General features: G+C 32.8%; 1 protein-coding gene and 2 long non-coding RNA genes across 4 annotated transcripts in view; 2 read left to right on the top strand and 1 right to left on the bottom strand.

The window, feature by feature from the left end:
- LOC126877110 (venom serine protease Bi-VSP-like) overlaps nucleotides 1-21,870 on the top strand; it is a 119,837-nt gene that overhangs the window by 72,186 nt on the left and 25,781 nt on the right. The gene's annotated exons all lie outside the window — the stretch shown is intronic.
- Nucleotides 3,866-5,766, bottom strand: LOC126877116 (uncharacterized). Its single transcript, XR_007694760.1, has 2 exons — nucleotides 5,541-5,766; nucleotides 3,866-5,389 (listed from the first exon to the last, which is right to left on the bottom strand). It is a non-coding gene; the product is annotated as an uncharacterized LOC126877116 (long non-coding RNA).
- Nucleotides 8,497-9,185, top strand: LOC126877123 (uncharacterized). The gene is made up of 3 exons (XR_007694766.1): nucleotides 8,497-8,594; nucleotides 8,807-8,902; nucleotides 8,979-9,185. It is a non-coding gene; the product is annotated as an uncharacterized LOC126877123 (long non-coding RNA).

The following is a 21,870-nucleotide window of genomic DNA, read 5'->3' as shown; positions in this document are numbered from 1 at the left end:
CAAAAAGGATTTGAAGGCGATAAATATAATTTATAGTGCAATATCGAACAGACAATTGGAGTATGTTAGGGAAGGAAAAACGGCGTATGATATAATAAAAAGGTTCGATGAAATGTACTTGAAAGAGTCGACGGCACTGCAGATCGTATGCAGAAGGAGATTGGAAAACATAAGACTGGAGAACTACACTGATTCAGCATCATTCTTTAACGATTTCGAAAAATTAATAAATGAATTAAAAAGTGCGGGCGCACAAGTAAGTGAGAGGGAAAAGCTGAATTACATGCTGAATACGTTACCCGAAGAATACAGCTACATAGCGGACATAATAGACGCATTGAAAGAAGAGAATCAAACGGTAGCGTATGTGAAAAATAAAATAGAAATAGCAGAGAAGAAAAATAAATCCAATCGAGGAGAAAGGCAAACCAACGCCTTTTCTGCAAAAAAGGAAGGATGCTTCAGATGTGGAAGATTAGGACACTTTGCGAGAGAGTGTCAAAATGGCGTCCAAGCGGGAAGCAGTAACGGCTATTGGCATGGGCCAACACGTGGTCGAAACAGAGGAAGAGAGAACAAAGGCAATACGAGCAGAGGACGTGGAAACTTTCATCGTCAATCAAGAACCGGCACGGGCGAGCATGGAAACTCAAGAGCAGGCATATGGACAGCAACGGCGCACGCAGCAAACAGCAGTGAGACGAATGAAATAAGTAAGAACGAAATAGTGTGGCTATTAGATAGCGGTTGTACCGATCACATAATTAATAATATAAATTATTTCGATAAATCTATCGACCTAAAAGAACCGGTAAATATATATTTAGGCGATAATAGACCGATAAAAGCGACAAAAGTTGGGAATGTTATAAGTTATTTTGAAGCATTCGGAAAACAAAATAAAATAAATATGAGGAAAGTATTTTACGCGAAAGAAATGTCCGCAAATTTGATTAGTTTAGGTAAACTAACAGACAATAAGAATACGGTTATTTCCAAACGAAATATTGCGAAAGTAATAGATGAGGATAATATACTTACAGCTGTAGCGTTCAAAGAGAATGGGACATATAGAATAAAAAGTATATTGAAAGGGAAGAAGCACTTAGTAAACAGCGCCGAACGTAGTGGTATGAGTAAAAAGGAAAGATGGCATAGGATGCTAGGACACGTAAATTTTAAATATTTAGAGATTTTGGGTAAAGAGCAGCTAGTGACTGGCATACCGAATGAATTTGAAAAGGAACTTTTGAAATGTAGGGTGTGTATAGAAAGCAAAATGCATAACTTACCTTTCAAAAATAATCGAACTAAGGCTAGGGAAATAATGGAAATTATTCATACGGACGTATGTGGTCCCTTTAAGACTACCGGATTCAATGGAGAAAAATATTTCATTTCATTTATCGATGATTATAGTAAAATAGCTAGGATCTATTGTATAAAATCAAAAGATGAGGTCTTTGATTCTTTCGTACAGTTCGTAAATGAAGCCGAAAATTTAACGGGCAAGAGGTTAAAAATATTAAGATGCGATAATGGTAAAGAATATTTAAATAATCGAATTTATAAATTTGCTAGGGATAAAGGTATAAGAATAAATAATTGCCCAACATACGTACATGAATTAAACGGGACAGCGGAAAGGTATAATAGAACAGTGATGGACATGGCGCGTTGCTTGTTAGCGGAAGCGAAAGTACATAAAAGGTACTGGCCGGAAATAGTTTGTACAGCGGAATAACACCAGCTCAGATAAATGACCCTCTAACTTACCTTTGTCCTCGTCGACGTCAGTGATTTTAAAGCTAGTTATAAAGTGCACTTCTCAGCCAGCGTCCACGGCAGTCAATATTATTTAACGGGTCTTAACGCGATGTAAAAAGGGAAAAAGGAGGAAAGAAGGAACAGGGAAGCAAAGAGGAAAAACGAATTTTTCATTTTCTCGAAACTGGATCAAGTTTCAGGCTGCTCGCCAAAGAGTCTGTAGCTAACGAGACAAGATTAGACAAACCACGCTTTAAAATCCCCACAGAACTATAATAATCCTCGAAATCAATACGATTCGTCGATCCATCGCCTGATTAAAAAATGAGATAGGATGAAGCTCACTAGTCGGCCTTTGAACTTTCAATAGTGATTCTCTGTAAATGCTTGAAATTGACGCTTGGATTCTTTCCAGATTAACTAGCTTTGCCCCTCCCTCCCTTTATCTATTTTCTTAGATCGACTTAGACTGCCACAACATATTATCTTTCTTCTTTTCTTTTCTTTTCTTTTCTTTTCTTTTCTTTTCTTTTCTTTTCTTTTCTTTTTAGTGGTTAGAGATAAATTTTTCATGTCCTGACTGATAGTTATTTAAAAATACGATATCGCGATTGCTCGTCAAATTTTAAGCCAAGATCTTGACGTAATATTACACAAACTAGCCTCGCTATGTGTAAAACAAAAATAATTCATGCCCGTAATAAAACCGCTGAAAACGAGATCGATGTCAATGAAGTTGACAATGAGGTACGTGGTAGTGATAAAAGTCGATTAATCTTTCTTTTCGAAAATTCAGAGATTCATCCGTTACGGGTTCCCTACGTACTCGTACAAAAAAAATACAGGACAGTTAGAAGTACAATTAATTGATCCTAACATCGCCGTACAAGGAGTCCTAATAGACTTCGCGAGCGCAGAGTAGTACGTGATAGAACAAGCGACTTAATTACAGCCAAAAATCATAAAGCCTAGTAATTCACCGTTCGCGAGCCCCGTGTTACTCGTGAAGACGAACAATGGTTCAGATAGATGATAGGTAGATTTTCGAGAACTAAATAAATATACGGTCGCGGATCGGTATCCTTTACCCCTCACTGCGGATCAAGTCGCGAGATTGCAAAAGCGAGATATTTTATTATTCTGGACATGGCCGGTGGGTTTCTCCAAATCCCTATTCATCCTAATTCTAGGAAGTATACAGCATTGATTACCCTCGATGAACAATTTGGATAATAAGTTGTTGTTTTCTTCGAATTCTTTTGTGCCTTTGTTCGATCCATTCTAAGTTGATCTAAGAAAATAGATAAAGGGAGGGAGGGGCAAAGCTAGTTAATCTGGAAAGAATCCAAGCGTCAATTTCAAGCATTTACAGAGAATCAAGCGGGCTGGTTAAGGTCGTGAGTTGAGCAATTATCCCGCGTTAGGTTCAATCAGGTTAGTCCCACGCGAAATTGATCCAACCATGCGAAAACGTGTATTCTGAGTGTATTCTGATTTCTGTTGCAGATACTTTTGGATTGTTTATTTCTTTCCGCTTGTCATCGCAACTTTTTACGAATAACAAACATGTACAGCAGCTTGGCAATTTACATGAAAACGATCATAATTGCGGTCTATATACCGCCAGCCCTTCTTCACATTCTTCAGTTAAAGATTGGTAAGTTGATACTGATTAATTATGCAATCGAAATCCTATATAATGGCTACAAAAAATATTTGCATCATTATTCTCGTTTCCTAATGAATCGCTGTTTTAATCAAGTTTTATATTGCATCAAATTTCTGTAGTTACACGAAAGTACTAAATTATAGAAAACTTGATATACACGGATTTAATTAATTGATAAATTAGTCAATATATAGGCATTATTATTTCACGTGAAATTTTACAACGTCAAAAACCTAACATTCCTGTACGAGCAGTATTAATCACAAATTGTGAGAATGCCTACTGATAAGGAAGAAAGATAATATAGAAAACGCAGACTTATGGAAAGAGAATCCCTGACATTAGACACGAATACGCGATTTCACGAAATATTTTATGGTATATATAAGATAGAGAATATACATAGAGTACATATAAGTATATATAGAGTAAGAATATATATAGAGTATATATAAGTACCAAAAATACATCCTAAGACGTGTATGCGATCTACGCTGTATGGGACGTGTTATAAATGGTTTCCGCTACTCAACCGCATTTGAATTTGTGAACACGATCGAACAATTGACACGAATTATTAATTCCCGTCTCTACTCTAGTAACGATTTGCTTTGGAACGAGGTCGAATCGTTCTGATTCCGCGCATGATTAACAAATAAGTACAGAGGACATCAATTACTTGGATGGCCTTCCTGAAACTTGATCCAGTTTCGAGAAAATGAAAAATTCGTTTCTTCTCTTTGCTTCCCTGTTCCTTCTTTCCTCCTTTTCCCTTTTTACATCGCTTTGTTTTACATCGCAATTTACATTTATTTGTAAAGTTTGAATCTCCTCGATATTGAAGATGTTGAAGCTGCAAGTATGTATTTCATTTTAATCCATTCGAGACCGAGATTTAATTGTAAGACGATACCTAGGTGTCGCTACGATTTGAATGTTTAGTTAGAATGATTCTGTGTTTTACTCTCTCCAGGGTATCCTTTTCATACTTTGATTTTAAATCGATGACAATCTTAAATAGTATGCCTCATATTTTTAAAATATAAAATTATATACTATGTTATTCTATAATGTATTATGTACAGTTAAATATATATATATAATAATTCTATATTGAAAAAAATATGAAATTAACATGATATATACATTACTACGTAAGTTATATATAAAATATGTATATTATACCCTTGCCTACTGACTGATATGAATTTCTTTCGGTCTCGAATGCGTTAAAAGAGAGCGCAAAGAAGGCGAAATTACTTATTGTAATTAGTAAAACGACCTGAGAGGCAGACAGATACAAGAAAGAAGGAATATTATATTAGCGGCATTATCATGTTTTTGCTCTCTTTAAGTCTTTCATCGAGACAGACAATCTACAGGTATTAATCGACCAATTTCTCCAAGCTGACAACTTCGAATTGATGTTTCTATATAAGAAGTGTTATGTGTTAATCTGTCTAAATGTTTAAAAGGTGTTATAAATTAAATGTTGTTAAACGATACGTAATTGCCTTTTGATCGTAAATTTTACTATCAAGGGGTCTTTTATGTATGCGTAATCATTGTGAATTATAACAATTTATGTGATCGATATTAAAGGTGTTTAAAAGCATGTAGTTTTTTTCTATATTACTATTCTCCTATATTATTATCCTATATTATTATAGCATTCCTATATTATTATAATATCCAATTACATGTTGATACACAAGATATACAGATTATTATTTATAACGTTTTGGTTTTCTTAATTGAGTCATTCATTTAGTACAAATGATAAGAAATTAGTAATAATTCACAAAAAAAGGATATCGTAGTAGAAATATTATAAAAAAACATTTTCTGTTTTAGTGTAGAGTTACTCCTTCTTACAGACAGTGTCGTACAAATCTGTACGTCTCTGAGAAAATGTAGGTATCTGAGCCCTTACTTCCTCAACAACTTTTAGATCTGATAGAAAAAAGAAACATACGAAGTAATAAGTAATGCTTACTAATAAATTCAACAAATACAGAGGAAGATGGCTAAATCGATAAATTAACGAGACTAAAAATTAATTACATCATGGATCTCTCGCTTTTAATTTTAAGCTGTAAATTACCGATATCGGTGACTGCCATATTCTCTTGAGTTTCCAAATCGTAAAGAATCTTTCCCCAGGGATTGGTCAACTGTGTATGTCCCCATGCGACGTAACTTGCTTAAGGAACACGAGCCGGTGATATGCAGGCAACGTATAATTGATTATCATTCGCTCTGAAACGCTGAAGTAATGACCAGTGCAGTGGTCCAGTGGTCATATTGAATGCCGCTGGATATATCAGCATTTGGCAACCTAACCCAGAGAAGCAGGAAATATGAAGCCACCGAATACCAATTAACTTCGTAGTTGCACGGTTCACATTCCATCATTTCTGAATATGCGAGGACAGTCCTCTTATTGTGCTTTTAATTCTTTTATTTGTTTCATTTTCAGCAAATATACTGGTTTTTTTAAATTAAGCTTCTTTTTATACAGAGTTACAGATTATATTAATTTTATATAGAATATATTTAAGAAAGATATTTAATTTTTTGCTAGTTAAGTATTGATCGATTAAGTTACTGTACCTTTGTTCCGATAAATGCGTGCCATTTCCTCGAATCTAATATCATAGCAAATGCCAATACCTATTTTGCAGCCCTTCACATCGAACGTCGTTAGGGAGTTACCAGGACTGAGTGAATCACTCTCTCGAAAAGTAATCTTATTAGGAATGTCGATGTCGAATAGATGTACCTAATAACATAAAAATGTGGTCGCTAATTCTATTGCTGCAACTTTTGTAATTTAATATCAAAGTTACCAACTCCTAAACTTTAATTATTTTTTATTTAATAACTGACAGCGTTTTTATCACTTTCTTTTATTAAAAAATCTTATCATTTAATAATGTTTAAAAAGGAGAAAAAATAAGTATAATAATATTTTAAGTATGTGAAAAATTTATACAACAACAAACACATTACAACAAAAATGGGCGTTTCCCGTATCATAACGTATTTTATAAACCGTAAATTATAGAATTGGTTATAGTATACGTATGTACATATGTATATTCCTAAATTATTCCTAGATAGAGTCACTTTCTTCGCCCCAATATTTTCAAATTCAAAGCCATAAAGGAATATATTACTTACCTTTCGGTGTTTTGCTATCAAAGTTCCATCGGGACCCCAAATAGTACAGGTATTGTACAATTTATCGCCCCCTATTTCAGGCATCGTACCACCAACTACATAGATGTTGTTTTCTTTAGCTGCGTTCGATGAAGCAACGCTCGTTTCACCATCAGGAATACTCTCGGCGTATTTTGGAAAGTACTCTGCATTGCAATATTTCAATTAATGAAGAATAACTGTCTTTTGTTCCAACCATAAATTAAATTGAAATGTTTGTCAGTTTTTTATTTTTTAAATTATTAAAATAACTAAGTTTTATATTTCGACTTAATTAAATATGCAATTACTTAGCTAATAGTATATATAATAAATTGTTTCTACAGGTTCAAAATGAAAAATGAATATTTAGAAATATTTAATTACGACAATGCTATTTGTGTTAGCATCAGTGGCTTGTTACTCAACGACTTTGCTAGTACTTTTTGAAACATAAAGTTAGTTTTCAATTAACACTTATACTAGAGGCGGAATTATAAATGCAAAATAATTGATAATACTAATTTATAAGTACCTAATTATTAGTATCTTAAAAAATATATTTATACAAAAATCACGATAATCATGAAAATGGGGAAATCCTATATTCTCGAATCAATTCACAATTTATTTTGTATATTAATTAGATAAAAAACGTAAAGTTGGATTTTCTTATTGTGGAGATAAGAAACAGCTCAAATTTACATTGTTTTGTACGTTACAAATTATAGGCTTAAAATGTACGAAATGTAACTTTGAAACGACACTAATTTTTTACGCACGATAAACCTCCACGACTTAGGTATGTAAAGATGATAAACGTATATTAATTCTATAAATTTGGTAATAATAAACCAACTTTCTGAGAAGTTCTGTAAATTTCGTTTCTGTTGTATCAAGAGAATAATGGAATATTCCACTTAGATCGTATACTTCTTGTACGTACGTACAAAATTTTCCGGCTAATCTAAAACACTTCATAAGATAGAGAGCTTCTGGAAATTCGGACACAGAGAGTGCATAAAATACAAGATAAGTCTCGTGTCTTTCAAAATTATTTTTTATTCGCTAAAAACGTCCTGTGTACTCATGCAATCACATGCAACCTCGAAACTTCACTTATTTTTTATCACTTTCCAATTCAATACACAGTTTCAGCATTTTTGACTATATGTAAGAGAAATTTCCATTCAGCCAAAGGTGTACTTACAGATTATAGATTCCTATACGACTCTCAGTAAAAATTTATCCGCACTCCAGATAGTTAAAACTTCTGTCGACCGTATTGATCCATCTGCACTCTTCGTATGACGTCAATATCTGTTCAGTGCTGCTGCGCAGGTTTCTTTGTGTTACGTCAATTCGTTTGTGACCGTTGCGCGAGTAATGGCGCTTTGCAATGGTGATTTGCAGGAAAACAGTGCAGGATGCTGTGATTCGTTTCTTGTGGTCGGAGGTTATGTTTGATGCCTATATTTATCAAAGATTTAATGCACATTATGGAGAAAGTGTTTTGTCACGAAGTGTGTTTGAATGGGCACAAAAGTTCAAAGAAGATCGCACGAGTGTTATGAAAAAACAGCTGGACGCCCGTCCACATCCACGATGACAACATTGAACGTGCTCATGAACTTATGCTCTATGGAATAGACGAGTGACACTGGATAATGTGGCAAATCATTTGCAAATCAGCCACGGCTCTGCTTATGCAATAGTGCACGACAGATTTGGATTTTAAAAAGTTTGTGCGAGATGGATGCCGAAAAAGCTGATGAAAAGGTGAAGACGACGATGCATTCGTGGTTCGCAGCTCAGCCCAAAACATTTTTTAATGAGAAAATACAAAGGTCCTTCGGCAAATGGACAAAGTGTATACAGAAATCGAGTGATTATGTCAAAAAATGATGTATGTCTTTTTTGACAATTGCTTAAAATAAATTCTACACCGACAGAGCGGGTAACTTTTTACTCACCCTCGTAAGACACTTAAATTTCCAATCTATTATGATGAATAAAAGAGCTTATACTATTAAATCTAATTGTATTTTGTTGCATGAGAGTACACGTGTATGTGATGTACATTACCTTTATATCCCCTTGAACGCTTCAATATTGCGCATATATACTATATTTTGTACAGCTTCTATAAAATTTCGTATGTTTGTTTAGGCTGTTAATCTAGAGGCTGGAGTACAAAGAAGTGGCACAATGATGTGGGCTGATGACATTTATAATTATCAAGGAATCACCCCTACATTCGCTCAGGTATATATCGTTGACTATAACGTATTTAACATATATGATTGTTAGAATATTAATAATTAATTTTTAATTCTATCAGAATTTTAATGAAACTGTCCCTTGGGAAGGAAGAACTGATACCTTGATATCACGGTTTGTACATCCTATATATACGACAAATTTTAGAACATTATATAACGAAGAACCAGATCGTCGTGGCCATGTGATGTGAATAAAAGGACTTGAATTTGATGATATTTTTATAATGTTAGATAACATAACTAAGTATCTTCACAGTAAGATAGGATGACATGGTTTACATGATCTTAATGTTGTTCACTCGAGTGATGATATTATAAGGAAAAGCGTAATATCACAGGTAGGATGATTCATAATTTAGAACTACTAACTCATGTATGTATTAAAAATTAAAGAAATATATTAAATTTTATAGGATATTTATGTTTAGTAACCAGTAATTCAGAGATTGGTATTCATGGTTACTATAACGAGGCTGTAGAAACGCACCCTTTCTTCTTTGCAAATGGTCCTGTATTTATGTCTAAGCCGAAACTGGAACCTCTGAATAATTTAGATTTATTCTTGTTATTTTCTAAAATACTTATCTACAGTATACCATAAGGAATGATACCGTATCGCACCTAATCAAGTGCCTTAAGAAACATCAACAGGATATCACAGTAAGTAATCCCTTATCGACAGATATGTAAGTAAAAGTTATGTGTCATTGTTATACACAATTATGTGTTAGTGTTATACACAGTTATTTATCATTTTCTATTAATTCAGTTGTAGCCACTACAATATCTATGACACTGGTAGTAATTATAAGAACAATAATGATGTTCTATAAGAGGAAATGATGATTAGGAACAAAAACTTACAGGTAAGTCAAAGTATATGTTATTTGCCATTTGAAAAGAAAGTTACTAACTTGGAATTTTTTGATAAATAATAATTGTGCAAAATATATTGGATTTCAAATTTGTCAAAAATTGATATTTAAGAAGCATTGTAATAATATAACATTAATATTTTGATTTTTCAGAAGATATCATGCGGTGGATGGATAATATGCAAAAAATATTAAGCAGTATATGAATTTTCCTATTGCGTAGAGATAACAAAATGAATTTTAAAAAATGTCGACACGGTAATAAGAAATAGCATCATGACAAAGAATATATAAAGACAGTTTCATTTTTTATAAATAAAAATTTGTTGTTCCAGATTTTGAAATACAGTGAAACGTTTAATTAGTATCTTAATATCTTTAAATAATTATTATTTTAGAATCAATTGTAATTGTATCATACGTACTTTTGAATTCGTGCAAGAACATATGTAATTTTGAAGTAGTTATTATTAGGAAACTGTTAGACGCGAACAGTATGCGAAAAGTTAGTATGCAGTGTAATAATTATCAATCAAAACACAAGAATTAAATTCTTGAGGAAAAAATTTCCGGAATTTCTTATTTACATGATTATAGAGAAATCCATAATAAAAAGGAGCTGCTTTCTAATACTTCGCTTCCTTGTAATGCCTACGTTAACAATAACGAGGTTCGACTTTTTGTTTTTAGAGGGATACTGGAAAATTTGAAAGTACAGTACCATTGGGAAGAAAATCACGATATTGAAAACGATATTTGCAAGTAAATTTCCAAAAAATCTGTTTTCAAATTTTCGCTTTCTATTTCACATTAAAAGAAAGGGAGGGCTGCCTTCTTTTTCTGCAAGACAAAACAAACATTCTGAATCTCGTATCAATGAATGATGTCAATAAGTTATTTTTCTTTTCAGATTGAACAATATTCCAGATTTATTCATAATTTCATACTACGCGAAGAATAGACTTTCATAGGTATATAAAGGAAATATTAAGTATAGGAAAACTCTTTTTCGTTGTAGGTGACATATGCTTCACGGTTGAACACATGTATTTTTGAACACATATAAATGAAAAAGTACTCTTATGGAGAAAAAGAATTGATACCTTCGATTGACATTAGATAATGTATATAAACTTATGAACAATCACTATCACTATCAGTTTGTATTTTAGGTGCACACGCAGATTTGTTGGAGTTCTTATAAAATGTACTTCCTGTACGAACGTTTTATTCTTCCAAATTTTACGATACTATGTCTCATATGATAACTATATGGATTAAACGTAATATAAATGATCCGAAAATAGACTCGAACGACATTAATTGTCTTTCTATTTATACCAATATCGAAAATACAAGTAAAGCTGGAGCAATAGTATGCAAGAATGGACTATTTATTATTTTAAACCAAATCATAGCATATTCAGAATGCACAGTATTATCATGAAATGTAAATGAATCAGTTGTAAACGAACGATTTTACTGTAAAATCGTTGCCGCCTTTTTTTCATCTGAAATATAGCAGCAATGAGTACATTCTTTTAATATATAATAAAACGAGATATCTTTATAAAGTTACATATGTCATCACTGGTAACTGTTATCTCGTATGACACCAAATATACCGTTAGTATGGAATGATATTTTTATGAAGATATACTTTAATGATAGATTTTATGAATGAAACGTTATATAAGAAAAATTATCTCTTGTTATTCTATGAAGTGTAGTAGCTAATGAAGATTAATTTTACGAAGTATTAGAGCAAAAGAGAATTAAAAAATTAAAAAGATCTAAATAAGATTGTTCGTGTGGCTTAATTATCTCAATTCTGGTACACCACTTGTTACATTCTAACTAATTAGCGCTAAACAATAACTTGCAAATATTAAAGATATTAACACCTAAAGGTTTTCAGGAAATTTTATAATATTTGATTATTGTATATCTAGTCATTGATTGATAAAATTTCTTGTATAAGCATAGATCGAGGTTGACGTCATACGCAGATTGCATATCATTGACAGGTATCGTTTTAATTTATTTTATGGCTAGAATCGTTTGAATATTATACGAATAATTATTTCCATTCGAACGATTAATAAATCACGTACCTATAAAAGATATATTACGAAAAAGAGGTGACGAAACAAAAAAATATTGGAAATTCCGTTGTCATTAGATCAATTACTTTTGCAATGATTTTTATTTCCATGTAATTACATATGAAATGGCTAATTCATTAACATCTCCTCGAATCGAATATAATTCGTTACACTTCACAACGATTCAAATAATGGACGGGAAATATATAATAACTTTCCTGTCCTTGCGTTAAAATAGTACTGTACAAATCAGATGATACAACCTAACCCCAACCTAACCCCAAAAAACCCAATTACATCCACATTGCATGACAGCACACTTGCAATGGATTTTTGTGATTTCAATGTCACAGACAATGACACAACTAATCAGAACACGTTCGAGGCTATAGACATTGAAATTACCGCGTGTTTAATACGTTTAAAGCATAAATCTAAATTTCACGCGATTATTTCTTTGTACATTGTGAAACTCTTAAATTATCTTAATCGAATAAATAATCCTAATGTAATAAAACATCTTGAAATAGACCTAGATATCTGAAACAGAAACTCGAAGGATAAGAAATCCTAAAAGGTACTAATCCTAAAATAACAAACTCCTAAATAATAAACAAGTGATAAAACCTGTTATAAATAATAAACCTTACCTGGAATAATCAAATCCTAACTAATCGAAAATAAAATAAGGCAAGCAATTCTTAATCTTTCAAGTAATTTTTCCGAAAACACAGAAAGATAGAGAAATTAAAAAGACGCAGCACAAATTGCAGCACAATGAAAGTTTCGGAGCGATGAATACGATCGTATTAAACTAAATAATTTTCAAAAGTGAAATTACACTGAAACGTATATCGATGATATTTGTCATTTCTACGATCTGTTTCGCTTGATCGTGCTTCTTTTCTGATGTAAATTCAATTTATAATACGAACTAAGTTTCCTTTATTATTATTAGTCCTGCGTCTTTTTAATTCGTCACTTCTTTTATTTCAGAACAATGACGGGCTCCAAGATGCTGTTCGGATGTTTGGCGTTAATTGCTTTTCTGCATCCATTAGTTCACGTTTGTACTTCGAGTAGTACAGCTCAAGGTTTGTACTTCGAGTTGTCTTTTTCCATGCACTTCAAATTCCAATACGATCTGGTCACGTGGCCTTCGTACAATTTCGAAATTTTACCTGTTTGGTAATCGTCAATGAAAAAAGAAGTTATGCGTGACCTCAACACATTGAAACAATTTTTATGATTTTTTATTTGCCGGTTGGTCAGCAAGTTAATGGAAAAATTTCACTTAACTATTCGCGTTAATCTCTTCGGTTTAACTTTTGGGAAATGCTTCGTTAGCTTCGGGAATATTCCAACGATTCGTTTTACGTACAAAATAAGCATGATAAATATTACATCACGGTAATGTAATATCGGAATATATTAAAGGTGTAATTTTGTTCGATTAATTATAATTTATTAATAATGGATTGAAAATACAGATATTAGTTAGACAGAGAAACGATGTTTGATTAACAGGAAAACTAAATGCAACGCTCGTATTTACAACAAATAACTTGACAACTATTTGGTAACTCTCTCTCTCTCTCTCTCTCTCTCTCACTAGCAACTCTAACACTCGACAACACTCGCAACTCAATTCTAACGACTCTATGCTTCGACGTCTCGATCAACTCTGATTCTCGCAACACGCACACTTTTCGATTCGCCTTGGATAGCGAAACCGTCCTTCTTCTAACGCGTTTTTAATACGCGATGGCGCTATCACTTTCTAAAAGCGTCGTCTTTACATTTCCGATGGCCACGGGCACATCCGACTGCCAGATATACAATGTGTTATAAGAGTATCATTACCATACTTTTCATGAAAAGAGCAATTTTTCTTGATAACTATACTCTGTAACATAGATTGAAGTCGCTGATTTGATCCCTCTGATATCGTTGTCTTATGAGAGTCTCGTCTGGTCTTGATTGGTTCTGTTGACTCTTATCGTTGTGAAAAATCGATTCGTTGTGTACCTTTTTTGTATAGAGAATTATTTTGTGGTAGAATATAATGTTGTAATATTTGTGGTCTTTACTTTACTAATTTTGTCACTGAGCCGCTCTTTGGTTAGTTGAGCGATTCATATTCCGCATATATTCCGTACTTGCTTCGCTTGGTACTTTTATAATTTTCGCAGTTACAATAAAAAATTTAATTCTTAACAGATTAAAGATTTAATCTCTTGCTTTATAGTGTACAATAATTTTTTTTTTTTTTTTTATAGGTTATGTGATCCATAGTTTGAGTAAGTAGTACATATATATATATTTACGTGACAAGCTTACATTTCAATCTATATTTAAGATTAATATTTTATCAGTTTCTGTTCGTAACAACATCGAAGTAGTCAATAAGTTTGAAGAGTATAATTAAGGAAGTTATGAAGCAAGAGGTTAAGAACAAATTCTGAAAGAGGTTATGTACAACTCAGTAGTACTGCTTTACATTACTTTGCGAATTACTTTTCAAGCATAAAAATAGTTTAACAGCCACTTATAGTTACTTCCTTACCATTACATTCATTAAATTCGTTTGATTTTGTAAACAAAATAACCACGCTGACCAGTCTCTTATTTAAAATAGAATTATTTTGTCATATATCCAACAGTTTACTTTCTCTTCGCTTTGTCTCGTATTACGACTTTATAACGGTGTTTCTTTAAACTTTAAACGATCGTAATAAATGTATTTACGGACGATGACTGATATCTGGTCTGTCTTAAAGTTGCAACTAATTAGTGCCCCGTTACTTTGGACGTTATGAAATGTTGTATAACCAAAGACTTATCTTCTCTTTTGGTAGTTGCATAAGAGAAGACTGAGCCGTTGAAACGCTCGAATAGATTAGCTGATTCGCTTAACGTATTTTTACTTCCGACGAGCTAAACACAAGAGCAGAAAGCACATAAGGAATAATACAGAAACGTCAAACGTATACAGAAATATATTTCGTAAAAGCATTAGTACGTAACATGTCTTTATAATTCTATTTATGTATAGTAAAATGGCTTGTATCCATTTTCATGAATTATAACTGACATTTCAAAGCATTCATGTAGATATGTAACTCTCGTTAATTAATAATTTAACAATGCGTCATGAAACGTATCATTTTCGTTTCTTCCTTTGTTTCGTTATACACAGGAACGAATTTGTAAATAAAGATGTATAATCAACGATAACATATGACAGCGAGTATAATAACTGTCAGCAAAGGAAGAGGTCGGTAAAATGATTGTGGTTGATTTCAGTGTATCGGTAAATAAGCTTTGACAGACGTTGCCGGGGGACTCGGTGTCGGTGAAACCGCGTCGATGAAATGATTGTCAGTAATTTAAAGATAACCCAATTTATTGATCTGTCTCCCCTTCATGGCGTTGTACGTCTCTCTATAAAACATATTCTACCTCGGAGGGCTGAAAAATTTAACTTGGTCTCACTGGACTGGACTGTAAGTAAGAAAATTGAAATGCAAAATCCACGTGTGAGCGCAACGGTTTAGATGGAAAGTTCGATAGGACAATTATGTATATTAGCCTGAAAGAAAGCTCGTGGCTTCGCACGCAACACGTAATTTCCCTCTCTGAAATAATCCTATTACAACGATACGATTTAAAATTTTCCTTAACAGACCTCGCAATGTAATTCTTCATCTACAATTTTTTATTCGGCCTGAAACAAGAGACTTTCGAAGCCTTATAGAGTCTCGCGAATCTAAAAGTCAGGTTTCAACGTATTTTCGCGTCTTATTCTATAATACTGAAGACATTAAAGGTGTTAACGATTATTGTCTCACTATGTACGTACATCAAACGAGTACTTACGTAAGAGACGAATGGAAATGGAAACAGCCGAGAATAATTGAAGATAATTTGAATACGTTCCAGGCTATAATACAATTTCTCGTGAACCGTAATTGATTCGCAGAAGGGAATTGCTGCTTCTCACGACTAGCAAAGTGTTTCGCAAAAAAAGAAAAAAAAGAAAAATGGTATCGGAAGGATAGAAAAAAAGCGGTGGCCTACATCAAGCAATCTTCATGCCGATAATGCATTTATTATTCAGTTCGTTCATTTTCTATCGCGTAACAGACACTGGGATAACTGACAGAACGAGCGTATAAATCTTGCATCTCTCGACCTGACTTCTCCCGATGGAAAAATATTTACTGGTCTGGAATCGTGCATCGCTAATTAGTAAAAAGGTAATAAGCAAGAAAGCAATTATACTACCGGATTGGTATTTCTATTTTATTGGAGATTAATTAACCTGAGTAAACCAACAAAAACTTATCGAAAATCAATCGAAATTAAATCACCTTTTCAAACAGGCTATAAATAGCCAACTAATATTTGCAGTAATAAACTTCACTTTCGAATAAAGTATACGCTCTATAAATTGTAAATTGATAATTTCGTTATTATATCATTTTTCTTAGTCTAAACTGGATTCAGTGAAAAGAGCTTTCAATTGAATTACACACTTCATTAGTTTATGAATTATATTCGTTACCATACGTACAAAAGAAGGGTGACTGGTTTAAAAATTCAAAGGGTAGAACCTCCAAGCTCACGATTGGAAACAGATTCAGTTCAATGGTTTAATTTGCCATTTAATTGAATTCTCTGGCAATTTCAGCGAACTGTGGGCTTTAGAAGTGTCCAGCATTCAAAGGCAAGACCTCCTCCATCTTTCTCTTTCTTTCAGTTCCAACCTCAAGTAATTGACCTGTTAATTCGACGCTATATTTACATGCTCGCAAGGGATTCAGACGACTTCATTGCGTTAAATTCGCAATTTAGCAAACACGAATGTCTCAATCAATTTGTAGTTCGAAACAAATAAAAGATAATCAATTTTTCAAAATAACAATCGATATGTTCAATGCATTTGTCGATGCGTTTGATCGTTATGTTCATTTAGCATTTTTATAATAAAAGCGTAGAACACATGTACATACACATAATATTCCATGAAATGATTTATACAGACTATGAGTCTCGTTTTATCATATTATAAAAGAATGAATTTTTCCCAATAAATGTAACTTCATACAAAATCTCGTTTAAAAAATTCAGTTTTTATTCTCATCAAATTAATTTAATATCGGAATATGTCATTTTAGTCGTTATAAAAATTTTATGTCAAAAAGCGTTCACAGATACATATATAAATAAATGTCCAATCCTATGCATTTATTTAAGCTGAAATCTGAACTTAAATATTTATTAACAATATTCTGACGAATATATAATGAAAGATAAAAGCAGCTTTATTTTTTTTATAGGATGGCTCATGCTTTTTATTCATTTTATGTTTTTCGTTGTCAGCGCGTAACTACCTATCAACCGCATGAATGCCAGGTTTTACTACTCAGAATCGAAGAAGCGAAGAAGCAAATATACGTTAGCTTGCATGGAAAAACGTTAGATACATATAAAAGTCATAACGTAGCTATTTACACCTATTTACATGGGGAATATTTATTTTTGTATGAAATATTTTTGCTTCTGAATTCTCATTATAAATGTACGTCCATTTCCTACGTTAAAGTACGTCTCTGCTTTGAAAACCTTCATTTAAATATAACGGTTAACAAAATATTATTAGAGAAATATTAAAACGAGACGCTAAAAGAACATTTTAATAAAGTACAAATGATTATTTGTTCTTTATTAAATTGCACTGCTGTAACTCTAATTTTATTAAATTCAAAATGAATCATTTATAAACTGAACCGGAATATAAAATTTTATTCCGCAAAAATCATAAAGTTGAAAGTTAGGAACGAATAACAAATGAATAACCTAGTTTCATTAAAAGGCACGTATACGCCAATCCGCGTAATAACTTTGACACTCCAATTATTATAAAATATGTATCCTTAAGGGATTCTTTTGCGCGAATGCAAAATACTTTTCATACGTGCAACTGAATAAATGGCGCGTGATTTTCAATATTTCTTTTTGTAGAATTTATAACAAAGTAACTTTTTCACAAATGTTTTCGCTAACATTTTTACAACGTAAATGTCTTCTTTTGTAATTAATAATTTCAACATTTCTCTGAACAGTTTCGTTGCGATAAAAAAAATATACAAAGCTTATGACGTACTTGTTTAAAAATATTTATACGGAACAAGACTTTGAATTTGTCAGACCAATCGTTCTAACGAACGAATAAATTAAACGACTCGTAACAAAAAATTATTCCTGTCCATGTTTCTCTTTGTAAAAGTAATTCAAGGCAAGTTAGATGAATCGTTGTGTACCCTATTCGCGTAGCATGTGCTTTAACGACCAGCGTGCAAGCGTTAACGGTGTGCTTTAGTTTCTCTCTGGTTGTGTTAAGTGTTTAAGTAATGAGCATATACTCACTACGGGCGGGTCGCATACGATCGACTGGCACCACTTCAGCCTCGAATTATAGCAGGTGCAGAAACTGCAAACCGAAGGTCCCGGCTCAAACGTAAGATCATGTCGAATGGTTTCTCCTTGAAAGTCAACACAGCTGTTTGTAACATCTGAAAACGATTCTCAGCTTGAATATCTTTGCCATTCGACGGTCGTACGCGCAGTTACGTTAACCGTTTCAACGCCACTCAGCGTGATCATGCTGTACACGTAGTGTGGTGAACTGTGTCGCGATGTTTGGTTACGATTGTCAATTCACAACGCGCTCGGTTCCGAACGTAGCTTGCCGCTAGTCTATCAGAGTTTCCTCTCGTAATTACTTTTCTTTCAAATAATCGTAAACCAAATAAAGAAAAAACTAATGTATAAATTACCTCTTGAATTGGAAAACCAATTACAGAACGTCACACAAACAAAAGGTAAAGCACGAATATTTGGCAACCTTTTGACTCTTTAGTGTAACGTTTCTGATATAGCTGATGAAGTGAAGCGTGAACGCGTTGAACGGTATGTTTCGACAAAAAAAAAAGAGCAGTGCAATCGAGTTGATCGGCACTTCTCGTAAATAAATAAACGAAGCGCTATTGCGCTTCATGGTACAATCCGATACGGATTTTTAAAACATCCCTGATACTGAAACGGCTAATAGCGTTACGAAAACGATCGCGCCAGGAAATTTTTGTTCAACGGATCCGCATTGCGGCTGCCACGATGCTTTTACGTAGCATTGATGCTTCATCGATGAAGCACGATTGAAATTGGATATTCGATTTCTTACTGGGGAGAGAGTTTTCATATCGTGTTTACTGTTTCACTTCGCAAGTGTGCTTTACAGTATACGTTAGAACTTGAAATCGAGCTATTTGAGTTAAAGTAGCTTGTAGCTTGAAATGACGTTTAAAGGATATAAGAATAGAAGGCTAAGAAGGCTAAAATTCAAAAGTGTATATATACATTACTAATATATAATGCCTATAATATATAATATAATAAATAATAATGCCTATATATTGGCTAATTTATCAATTAATTAAATCCGTGTATATCAAGTTTTCTATAATTTAGTACTTTCGTGTAACTACAGAAATTTGATGCAATATAAAACTTGATTAAAACAGCGATTCATTAGGAAACGAGAATAATGATGCAAATATTTTTTGTAGCCATTATATAGGATTTCGATCGCATAATTAATCAGTATCAACTTACCAATCTTTGCAAACTGGAAAATATAAAGAAGAACCGACACTATTATGATTGCCGCAATTATGATTGCTTTCACGTACACGTTCATTGTTGGTAAAAAATTTCGATGACAAGCGGAAACAAATCAACAATCCAGAAATATCTGCAACAGAAATCAGAATACACTCGTTTTCGCATGGTTGGATCAATTTCGCGTGGGACTAACCTGATTGAACCTAACGCGGGATAATTGCTCAACTCACGACCTTAACCAGCCCGCTTGATTCTCTGTAAATGCTTGAAATTGACGCTTGGATTCTTTCCAGATTAACTAGCTTTGCCCTCCCCCCCCCCTCCCGTTATCTATTTTCTTAGATCGACTTAAACTGCCGCAACATATTATCTTTCTTCTTTTCTTTTCTTTTCTTTTCTTTTCTTTTCTTTTCTTTTCTTTTCTTTTCTTTTCTTTTCTTTTCTTTTCTTTTCTTTTCTTTTCTTTTCTTTTCTTTTCTTTTCTTTTCTTTTCTTTTCTTTTCTTTTCTTTTCTTTTCTTTTCTTTTCTTTTCTTTTCTTTTCTTTTCTTTTCTTTTCTTTTCTTTTCTTTTCTTTTCTTTTCTTTTCTTTTCTTTTCTTTTCTTTTCTTTTCTTTTCTTTTCTTTTCTTTTCTTTTCTTTTCTTTTCTTTTCTTTTCTTTTCTTTTCTTTTCTTTTCTTTTCTTTTCTTTTCTTTTCTTTTCTTTTCTTTTCTTTTCTTTTCTTTTCTTTTCTTTTCTTTTCTTTTCTTTTCTTTTCTTTTCTTTTCTTTTCTTTTCTTTTCTTTTCTTTTCTTTTCTTTTCTTTTCTTTTCTTTTCTTTTCTTTTCTTTTCTTTTCTTTTCTTTTCTTTTCTTTTCTTTTCTTTTCTTTTCTTTTCTTTTCTTTTCTTTTCTTTTCTTTTCTTTTCTTTTCTTTTCTTTTCTTTTCTTTTCTTTTCTTTTCTTTTCTTTTCTTTTCTTTTCTTTTCTTTTCTTTTCTTTTCTTTTCTTTTCTTTTCTTTTCTTTTCTTTTCTTTTCTTTTCTTTTCTTTTCTTTTCTTTTCTTTTCTTTTCTTTTCTTTTCTTTTCTTTTCTTTTCTTTTCTTTTCTTTTCTTTTCTTTTCTTTTCTTTTCTTTTCTTTTGATCTTTTAAAGCCCTAAATCGCTGGCTATTATATTTTGTACACTCAATTACTCTGTAAGTCATAAGTACATATGTTTTACAACGTTATTTGTCATATTTCAGTTAAACCCCAGAAAAGCCAGAAATATATTTGCAGCGTGTTTTAACGCATCCCTGGCAAAGATCTCAAAAACGAGTTGCGACACAATTTAAAGCGACAAATAGCACCGCGTGTCTCGTTGTGGTAACACACGGTTCGCCAGCTTTTTAAAAGCGCTCTCCGTTTGCTTTTTCCTCTCTTCCCTGTCTCTTCGTTTTTTTCTTCACGAGCAAAACCATTTTCGCGAGGACGAGAGTACGGAAATGACGTACTGGCAATTTTGTTTTGTGATAATACAAGCAGCTCGGTTTCAGTGAATTAAACTTGGCCCCAAGCTTCTACTTATCCCTACCTTCCTTTCCTTTATTTTCCCTTCTATATCGGTTTTGCGGTTTTCCACATTTCCATCACAATAAACCATGTTTTTTCTCGATTTTACATGTTAGCCAATGATTCACGGCAAAAGCGTCGACTGTAAAAATATTTGTAGTTGCAATAGCAACAAGTATGTTTTCTCAAATAGAAAATATTGGGAGCGTACACGCTGGCAAAACAATTCATGAATAGCTCGTCCTCTGCTTGTTATTTGTTTCGATACTGTTAGCAAACAAATTCATGAAACATACTGGTATAGCGTAAAATGAACATAAAAGTTTTGCGTACACTTGAGAGCTGAACTTTGGCTGTTATACGTATATTATATATATACGCACACAGTTATGTATATGTATATATATATAGAAAATTCCTTAGAACTTTGAGCTTAATAACATATTAAAATCATTAACATTAAGGAGGTGAACTTTACTTACTAATTACCAAAGTTTCTTCCGCCAAATAATACATAAAAATTGAAAAAGATAATGTAACTAGTTTTAACTTTTTTTTGTGTTATAATTTGAATCACTCGATTTATCCGACTGAGGATGGTCGATCGCAATCTCAATTTATACATATTCTCATCGCATGAAATAGATCACATGAGGGATTTTCAAAAGTCGATGGAATATTAATGGCGATTAATTATTTACAGGTGTATTCTGTGCGGCTAGAGCAGTCTCCTAATGAATGATTGAGTACCAG

The sequence above is a fragment of the Bombus huntii genome, unplaced genomic scaffold (genome assembly GCF_024542735.1).
Source record: "Bombus huntii isolate Logan2020A unplaced genomic scaffold, iyBomHunt1.1 ctg00000122.1, whole genome shotgun sequence".
NCBI classification, from domain to species: domain Eukaryota; kingdom Metazoa; phylum Arthropoda; class Insecta; order Hymenoptera; family Apidae; genus Bombus; species Bombus huntii.
Note: the sequence above shows the minus strand (reverse complement) of the source record. Positions and strands in the feature narration are given on the sequence as shown.